Source organism: Rosa chinensis, chromosome 7 (genome assembly GCF_002994745.2).
Source record: "Rosa chinensis cultivar Old Blush chromosome 7, RchiOBHm-V2, whole genome shotgun sequence".
Classification (NCBI taxonomy): Eukaryota; Viridiplantae; Streptophyta; class Magnoliopsida; order Rosales; family Rosaceae; genus Rosa; species Rosa chinensis.
Window position 1 is genome coordinate 42,718,975 of NC_037094.1, and position 8,528 is coordinate 42,727,502.

Consider the following 8,528-nt stretch of genomic DNA (forward strand, 5'->3'; position numbering starts at 1 on the left):
ACGGACGACCATTGGGGTGCTTGAAGGCTTAATCTTGTCAGTGTTGAAACGCCTAAGCATCTTTTGGGTATAAGCTAATTGATGAATCAGGATCCCATCTTTACGGTGCTCAAGTTCCAAACTGAGGCAAAACAGTGTTCTCCTAAGATCTTTCATCTCAAACTCGGATTTCAAATGTTCAGCAGTTTCCCTTAACTCTTTAAGGGTGCCAATTATGTTCATGTCATCGACATAAACCGCTACTCTTGCAAATCCGGAACTTGTCCTTTTTATGAACACACATGGGCATAGTTCATTGTTGACATATCCCTTACCAATCAAGTAGTCACTTAGACAATTATACCACATCCGTCTGAATTGTCTCAATCCATATAGTGAACGTTTTAACCTTATAGCAAACACGCTCCGTGGTTTAGAGCCACTTGACTTGGGTAACTGAAGTCCATCTGAAACCTTCATGTATATTTTTGTATCTAGATCCCCATATAGATACGCAGTAACCACATCCATAAGCTGCATGTTCAGTTTTTCGGAAACTACCAAACTGACAAGGTAGCGGAACGTTATGACGTCCATTATGGGAGAGTAGGTCTCCTCGTAGTTTATTCTAGGGCGTTGTGAGAAACCTTGCACCACAAGACGAGCTTTTTACCTTACAATCTCGTTTTTCTCATTACGCTTTCTAATGAATACCCATTTATGACCAACTAGTTTGATGTTGGGCGGTATTGGCACAACCTTTCCAAATACCTTTCTTTTCGCTAGAGAATCAAGTTCTGCCTGGATGGCATCTTTCCATTTTGGCCAATTAGCTCAACGTTGGCATTCATCAATGGAGCGTGGTTCGATGTCATCGGTCTCAATAATCTCACGCGCCACTGAATACGCGAATACATCATCAATGATGATGGAGCTTCTTTCCCACGTCTCATGTACACTAGTGTAATTTACAGAGATCTCTACGTTCTTAGGAATAGGTTCTGACATTGAGGCATCCCCTAATGATGTCTCTTGGACATAACCATAATCTGAAACATTCTCATGGGACGGATTTTGAGTATCAATGATCAAAGGATTTGTTTGTGCCTCATTCGCTCTCTTTCTAGGGCGAGTATCCTTCGAACCAATTGGTCTACCGCGCTTCCTTGCTAGACCTGCGGCCATAGATGCCGCACCATTGTCATTCTGGGCAATGACACCATCTTCTGGTGTCACAGGAGTGGCGTTATGTCCAGAATTCGGGACATCAATCCTTGCAGGCACGTTTGTAGCAGGTATGTGTGATCTAGTCACTTTAGCAATATCAGAAAACACATCAGGCAGAGTGTCTGCTAAGTTCTGGAGCTCGATTATTCTTCGCACCTCAAGTTCGGACTGTGCGGTATGAGGATCGAGGTGAGACATAGTGGGGACAGACCACGACAATTCCTGTCGTTCCTGTTGAAAATCTATGCTCCTGTCTCCCCATAACGATGGGAAGACTGTCGCATACAAGTATGTGGGTGCTCTCATCTCAAAGAGTGCATTGAACATGATCATTAGAGTTCATGCATGTATGGAGTTTTACTTACATGTCAAACTTGAACTCTAAATTGTAATAATACAAATTAGTCCTTTGACCTGAGACACCATGGTTGTCTTATGAGTGAGTTGATTAATTCTTGATGATGCAATAATATTACGTCCCTTAATGGATATGATTCATGCATTTATTGGTATAATCAATTCAGTCATAGAGACATGTGAGTGTACAATAAGGAATCTCTATCCTTAAGTAAATAAGGTGAATGTTCGAAGATGTATTTCAATGAGTCTTTGGCCAAAGCATTGAATGAGATAAAAAAAAAAAAAAAAAAAAAAAAGAGTTTCTAATCACATTCTAAGAATCACATAAGAATGGAAATCACATTAGGAGATTGCCATATCAATTCCATGCCCCGATGATATGATTTAGAACATCGTATTAGAGAAGGACCGTATTATATTGTAATTCCAATTGAATAGGTTCTTTATCATTCTATATTAACTAGGGCAGTCATAATATGTTGCAAGACGTCACTCATGACTTGTGAAATCCTCGAGAATTGATAAACATTTATGATCCTAATAACAAGGGAGAATCAAAATGGAGTTTTAATTCGTAAACGAAATAGAATGGTTCTACAAACTTCACTGTCTTGTTAATTAGAACCTGAGAGATCGCACACCATATAAATGGATCATTGAGATTGTATATGAAGAAGATTAAACAGAGTTGGTTATGACCAAATAATTAATTAGATTTATTATTTGGACATAATTAGGATTTTCGGGTAAAATCAAACTTATTGGGCCTAAACGATTGTCGGGTTTTTTGGTGTAGTCTTGGGCTTCAGTAAGTGAGACCTAAATGAAAGCCCAAGACACAATTTTAATGCCCAATAACATGTCTGGACCAGCCAACATTTTGGCTTTGTGAAAGTCAATATTTCAATTTTAGTAGTTGAAATTATTTTCTATTATATAAGGTGAAAGCATGGACCAAGGAAGAGAGAGTTTTCACACTATATCTTTAGTTGGTAGGAGAGAATTCTCCCTGCTTTGTTTAATTGCACAAGTTGGTTATAAAAAGGAAGGAAGAATACTTGCATACTTCTTCCTTTCTTTTCATATTTCTTCATTTCTTAATCCACTTGGTGAAGATCCTTAGAGGCCATATCCTTTTGTGGCTCTACTTGTTACATCAAGGAGGAGTTTACAAGCACAAGGAGTTCTAAATCCAAGGTGCTTCAAGGTGGAGGAAACACATACAAAGAGAGATCAAAGAGAGGAACTTTGGTGGTTCACTTGGATCTGATTGAAATCACGCTCTAAGTGTGAGTAGAACATAAACTCCCTCTTTGTTCTTCCTTACTATGCATGCTATGTATATATACATATCACAATAAGCCAAGATTATGGGTTAAAGGAATGATTTTTTTTAGTTAGTAGTTTAATTGTTAAACTAATTCCGCACTAATTAAAAAGTTTTGAAATCCATCAATTCCTTCAATAATAACATCAATCCTTGCAATGGACGTATGCTTATTCCACTCTCTCATGCTTATCTTTACAAAAGAGCGAGGAGAAGGGAACAAGCTGCTAATCAGCCATTTATTTGGTTGACCAGATAAAAGTTGTCAAAACATAGTTTCTTATGAACATATATTTCAGCATTTTCTTGAAATAAATGTGATAGAATTAAAGCATATATTAGAATACAACGAACCTCACGTACGTGACTTTCAATTGACACTTTGGGGCATATACAATCTTCCAGTGTTCCATGGCATGAAAAGTTTCAGCCACTAGAATAAAAAAGAAAAGAAAATGCAAACAACATTACAATAAGAAAGCTAGTATTGAAGCATATAAAGTCTTGCATAGGAACCCTTCAGATATTGATGAGAAATTACCTAGAGGTAAAACTGAAATAGTTCATCAAATTAGTCAAATAGATACCAGAATGCAAGGCAATCCTCCTGCATAAAACATGTTAACTAAGTTTGAAGATGTAGTCAAATATATCAGAAATAGGCATTTGTAATCATTAGATAACATTAAGCAGACACAATAACTAACAATCCCATGCAACTTAACTCAAACTCTTCAGTTCCTCTGCAATAGATGCTTCACTTGCAAGCAAGGTAAAATACGATAATGTACAAATTTTTAAAATTCGTTCTAAACAGAGGATATAAACAATGAATGACACTTAGCATCTCTTAGCATCTCGATCACCACCACTTGCCATAAAACTCAAAAGTTCGATAGAAACAATGTAATTTGAATTCTTTATGCTTCTGCCTAGCCTGTGCATAAGCTTGATAAGATTTTTATGTGCAAAATATACATAAAAGTCTTTGAAATGAGACACATTGGGCAGATACACATTCAGAAAAGTATAACATACACAAACTATAGGGCTGTCACTTGGTTTGGTAATTACCAAACCGACCGAATACCAACTGATGTTTTAGGTTTGGTAAACCGACTTTTTAGTAAACGAGACCGATAAAACCGAAATAAAAAATTACCGAAAAAGTTGGTTTGGTTTTGATAAATACCGAATCTACCGATTATCTAAATATTAGCTTTATATACTATGATTTTCAATACACTACATGTATATTAAGAAATAAACATAAAACTTTTCATAATATTATGAACATTACTACATATACTACATACTACATTAATAGTACATATATTTTAACTAACCTAGTCAAAGATGGTTAAATAACCTAATTTTATTGAAAATGACCAAAACTTGATGTCATATATATAAAAGAAAGCTATAATTAGTAGATGAATACAAAATTTATTACTATAAAATTGAAAAACCTAGTTTTGTTCATTCTAATTTATATTACAAAGAATTAGTTGTCATAAAGTTGGTAATACTGAAAACCGAAATACTGAATTTGGTAGATATGATTAAAAACAAAAAAATTTGGTTGGTAATTGGTAGCTCAATTTTAAAACCAAAAGCTTTGGTTTTGAAGTAAGTAATTGTTAATGTCTAAAAGTCTAGCGGTAGCTGGACCTTAGTTAACGCTGATCCGGCAGGCGGATCGATACCTTTGTTGTGAGTGGTTCCCGTTACCTGTCAAATAAAATACAATGGGCGTCAGAGGGAGACCGCGCCGGGCGGTCTTCAACTCTCCGATGCCTAAGTTAGTCAATGTATTTATGTTGACAAAGTAATAGTAGGTAAGTATTGAATGCGTCCTTAATGAGGAGAGAGGAGAGAACCTTTTATAGGTGAGGAAGAGGATGATCTTCTCTTTGTTTTCGATGTGGGACTGATGGTGCTTCAGTTCCCAGTTTCAGTAGCTTCTGATGCCATCTTGACACGGCGCGTGGCGGCGCGTCGGCGGTGCTTTGGGGTTGATCCGGGGCTCAGGCGGTAACCCGGCTAACTGTCTTTACGCCAGTCACTCATATGGTGGGCGTTGGTACCCCTGGTGGTACCATGAGCGTGGCTCATTATAGCTAATTATGCTTGCAAATGGACATGCATGTACAAGTCCCCCAAATCCCCAGTCAAGGAGGGCAATCTTGGTTGGGGAGTTGATCGGCGGTTTGAAGCGTTTCTCCCGCTAGACTTTGCAGAAGCATAATTAGCGTCAGTGCGCTGTCAACCATGGATTTACTGAGCAAACGCTTTGTGCCCTTTCGGGTGGGCCCCTGCTAGGCCCCCCAGGGAGTCCCCCACTCCCCGGCTAAGATGGACCTCCGGATGGTCGTTGTTATTGTTTGTTGAGGGGGAGCTGCACGGAGCAGCGCTGCACGGAGCAGAGGGTGTTGGGTTGCGAGCCCAATCTTAGCACCCAGGTGACGGGGGTCAACGTACCTGATCAGGGCTGTCGTAGACTGTTGACTAGTCCCCGTGTCCCGTAGGGACATTCTGACCGTAACTCCGCGTGGCGGCGTTGTCAGAGAGGCGTGGCCTCGGGATCCGCCGCTGGCGGAAGTCCCCCCGCTAGATGTAGCAGGAAGCAGCGTCAAGTAGACGTGCTTGGTATTTTATTGAGCGGTGTTGCGCTGAATAAAGTACGCAGCTTGTCAGATGAGAAATGGGGTCAGCCAGCGGTGCGCTGTGTAGCGGAGGACGCCCCGTTTACCAAATGAGGAGAGAAGCTCCGCCGGCGGGGTTTCGCTCAGCGGAGACTCCGTCACTTGGAAGATGACAAGTGAGGATCCGCTGGCGGGGTTTCGCTCAGCGGAGACTCCGTCACTTGGGAGATGCAAGTGAGGATCCGCTGGCGGGGTTTCGCTCAGCGGAGACTCCGTCACTTGGGAGATGCAAGTGAGGATCCGCTGGCGGGGTTTCGCTCAGCGGAGACTCCGTCACTTGGAAGATGACAAGTGAGGATCCGCTGGCGGGGTTTCGCTCAGCGGAGACTCCGTCACTTGGGAGATGTAAGTGAGGATCCGCTGGCGGGGTTTCGCTCAGCGGAGGCTCCGTCACTAGGGAGATGACAAGTGAGGATCCGCCGGCGGGGTTTCGCTCAGCGGAGACTCCGTCACTTGGAAGATGACAAGTGAGGATCCGCTGGCGGGGTTTTCGCTCAGCGGAGACTTGCCATGGTTGGGGGGTTTACTTGTCAGGTGGTGACTTCCCTTGGAAGCCAAAGAATGATGACGGTGGACACGTGGCTAACTCTGAGAGGGTTAGCGTCTGGAGGCTTGCCTCCTAAGCCTAGCCGTCTTCTCGTCATTAATGCGAGTAATGATGGATTTCGTAACCGAGGCGACGCCTCGGTTAATCCAGGGAGTTAATGAAGACGTGGGACACGTGTACGGTTGGTACGTGATGTAGTTTTGTAGCGGACGGCTCAGGATTATTTGATGTTGACATAAAAAGGGGGGAACTGAGCGAGTTTCGACATTTCTGGAAAATCTTCAAATCTGAGTTGCCTGCTTCGAGCCTTGTTCGCCTGCGAATTGCGAAGGAGATCCCCGGGTTTGCGTGGAGTAGTCGGACTGGAGAGGACGAAATCTGTTAGTGAAGACGAACTGCACTCCAAAGTCTTCGACGTGAGGTTGGTATTTCGGATCCTCTTCCTGTTTCATTGAATCTGCAATGGTGGTTTCTGGGTTTTGGTATTTCTGTTAATGGTATGATATTGCCTCTGTGCTGTTTTCGGAGGGTGTAGGGAGAGATTTGAGGGAGGTTATGGTGTTTGACAGAAAGTTGGGGTTTTGGGTTTTGCTAGACGGTCTAATCTGGGTTGAGCGTGCGGTTGTTTTTGTTTTGGTATTTTTGTGGGTAGTTGTTCTTGGCATCTTTGGCTATATCTGATGTGAGAGTAGGTTAGATCTGTATTTGTGCTAACTGATGTGGGTTTTAGGGTTTGGGATGGCCAACGTCATAGATATTTCGAGCAGTGAGGATTCCGGGTCTGACGTGTCGTTCAGCGTGGCGGATATGACCTTTATTGACTCGTTGCGTCCGTCTGCCCATGCAGGAACCTCACTGCCAGAACCGCTTGAAGTTGAGCCACTTCGGACCATCCCCTGGGAAATAGCTATGGATCGTGGTTCGCGTCCAGAGAGCTCTAGGGCGGGTGAGTTGGCTAGGCGCGACGAGCGCTTGGCGAGCAATAGTGCTGCTAGCGGCTCCGCTGGCGAAGGGGAAGCGCCGGGCCAAAATGTCGAGTCGGCGTGGTACCTCTCAGATGGCACCGCCGTCGACGAGGCAGGTGGGCGGATGGATGCCGCCGCTGTTAACCGGATGAAGCGGACGTTCCGGTTGCCGGGCTCGGTGAAGCTGCGCCCCCCGACAGCGGATGAGAAGGCCTCGATGCTCCCAGCGGGATGTGCTGCCGTGCACGAGGCCATATTCCGCCAAGGAGTGACATTCCCGCTAGTGCCCAATCTCCAAATTCTTGTGTGCGAGTTTGGTCTTGCCTTTGGGCAGATCTGTCCCAACATGTGGCGGTTGCTGTTGGCGATGAACTCCCTGTGGCGCTTGTCGGGGTGCGAGGGGCCTACCGTGGCGGAAGTGCTTCACTTCTACGAGCTAGTGTATGTGAAGCGCCGAGGTTGCAGAGGGTGCGTGAACCTAAGCCGCCGCCAGGGAGCGCCCAAGTTGATTGAGAATCTAAGGGACTCAATGTCCTACTGGCGGGGGACCTTTTGCGTCGCCACAGATGGCTGGGAGTACCATACTAGGTCGAATGTGGAGGGGCCGACGTTTAAGACTAAGTCGGAATTCCAGCCCATCCGAGGTTGGCAACTGGTTTCCGCTAAAACTAACTGGCGGTTTCAAACTTTTGCAAACCTGCGGTTTTTGCTAATGATTATTGTGTTTGTGCAGCGGGACTAAGGTATATTCTGACGCGCGAAGAGGAGTGTCGCGTGGCGAGGATCCGCGGCTGCTGGCGGAACCGCAATTTGCTTGACTTCCGTCTTCTGACCGGTTGGGAATTGCTGGTCGACCTGGGGCTAACTCGCTCTATTGGTGAGAGCCACTCCGCCACACCTCATCATTTTTTTTTTTTTTTTGATCCGGACTGACGGGTGTTTGTGTTTTTCTTTTCAGAAACCCCGCCCGGTAACAAATCTAGTCGCGACGCTTTCGAAAAAGCAATGGATCGTGCCGAGATAGAAAATTTTCTGGAGGCTATGTATGCCGAGGGGCTGGCGGCCCAGCAGACGGTGGTGAACCCGGAGACGCTGGTGCTGAGCCAGTCTGAGGTTGCGGTGGAGCTGCCGATGCCGCACCACTCCCATCTGGGTGAGGATGGCCTGCCGGTAGTGCAGGCGGACACCTAAGTGGGTGGCGGGGAGAGGGGGAATGTTGGTACAAGGCCGCGGGAGCGGATGCCTACCACCCGGCGCGGTCCTCAAAAGAAGACGGTGCAGCCGACGGGGACTGCCACCGAGTCCCGGGGTGAGCCGCCGGTGCGGGTGACGAGGACCGCTGCTGGGACACAACGGGCGTTGGAGAAAAAACGCCGGCAGCCTGACTCCCCCGTCGAGGAAGAGGAAGAAGAGGTGGT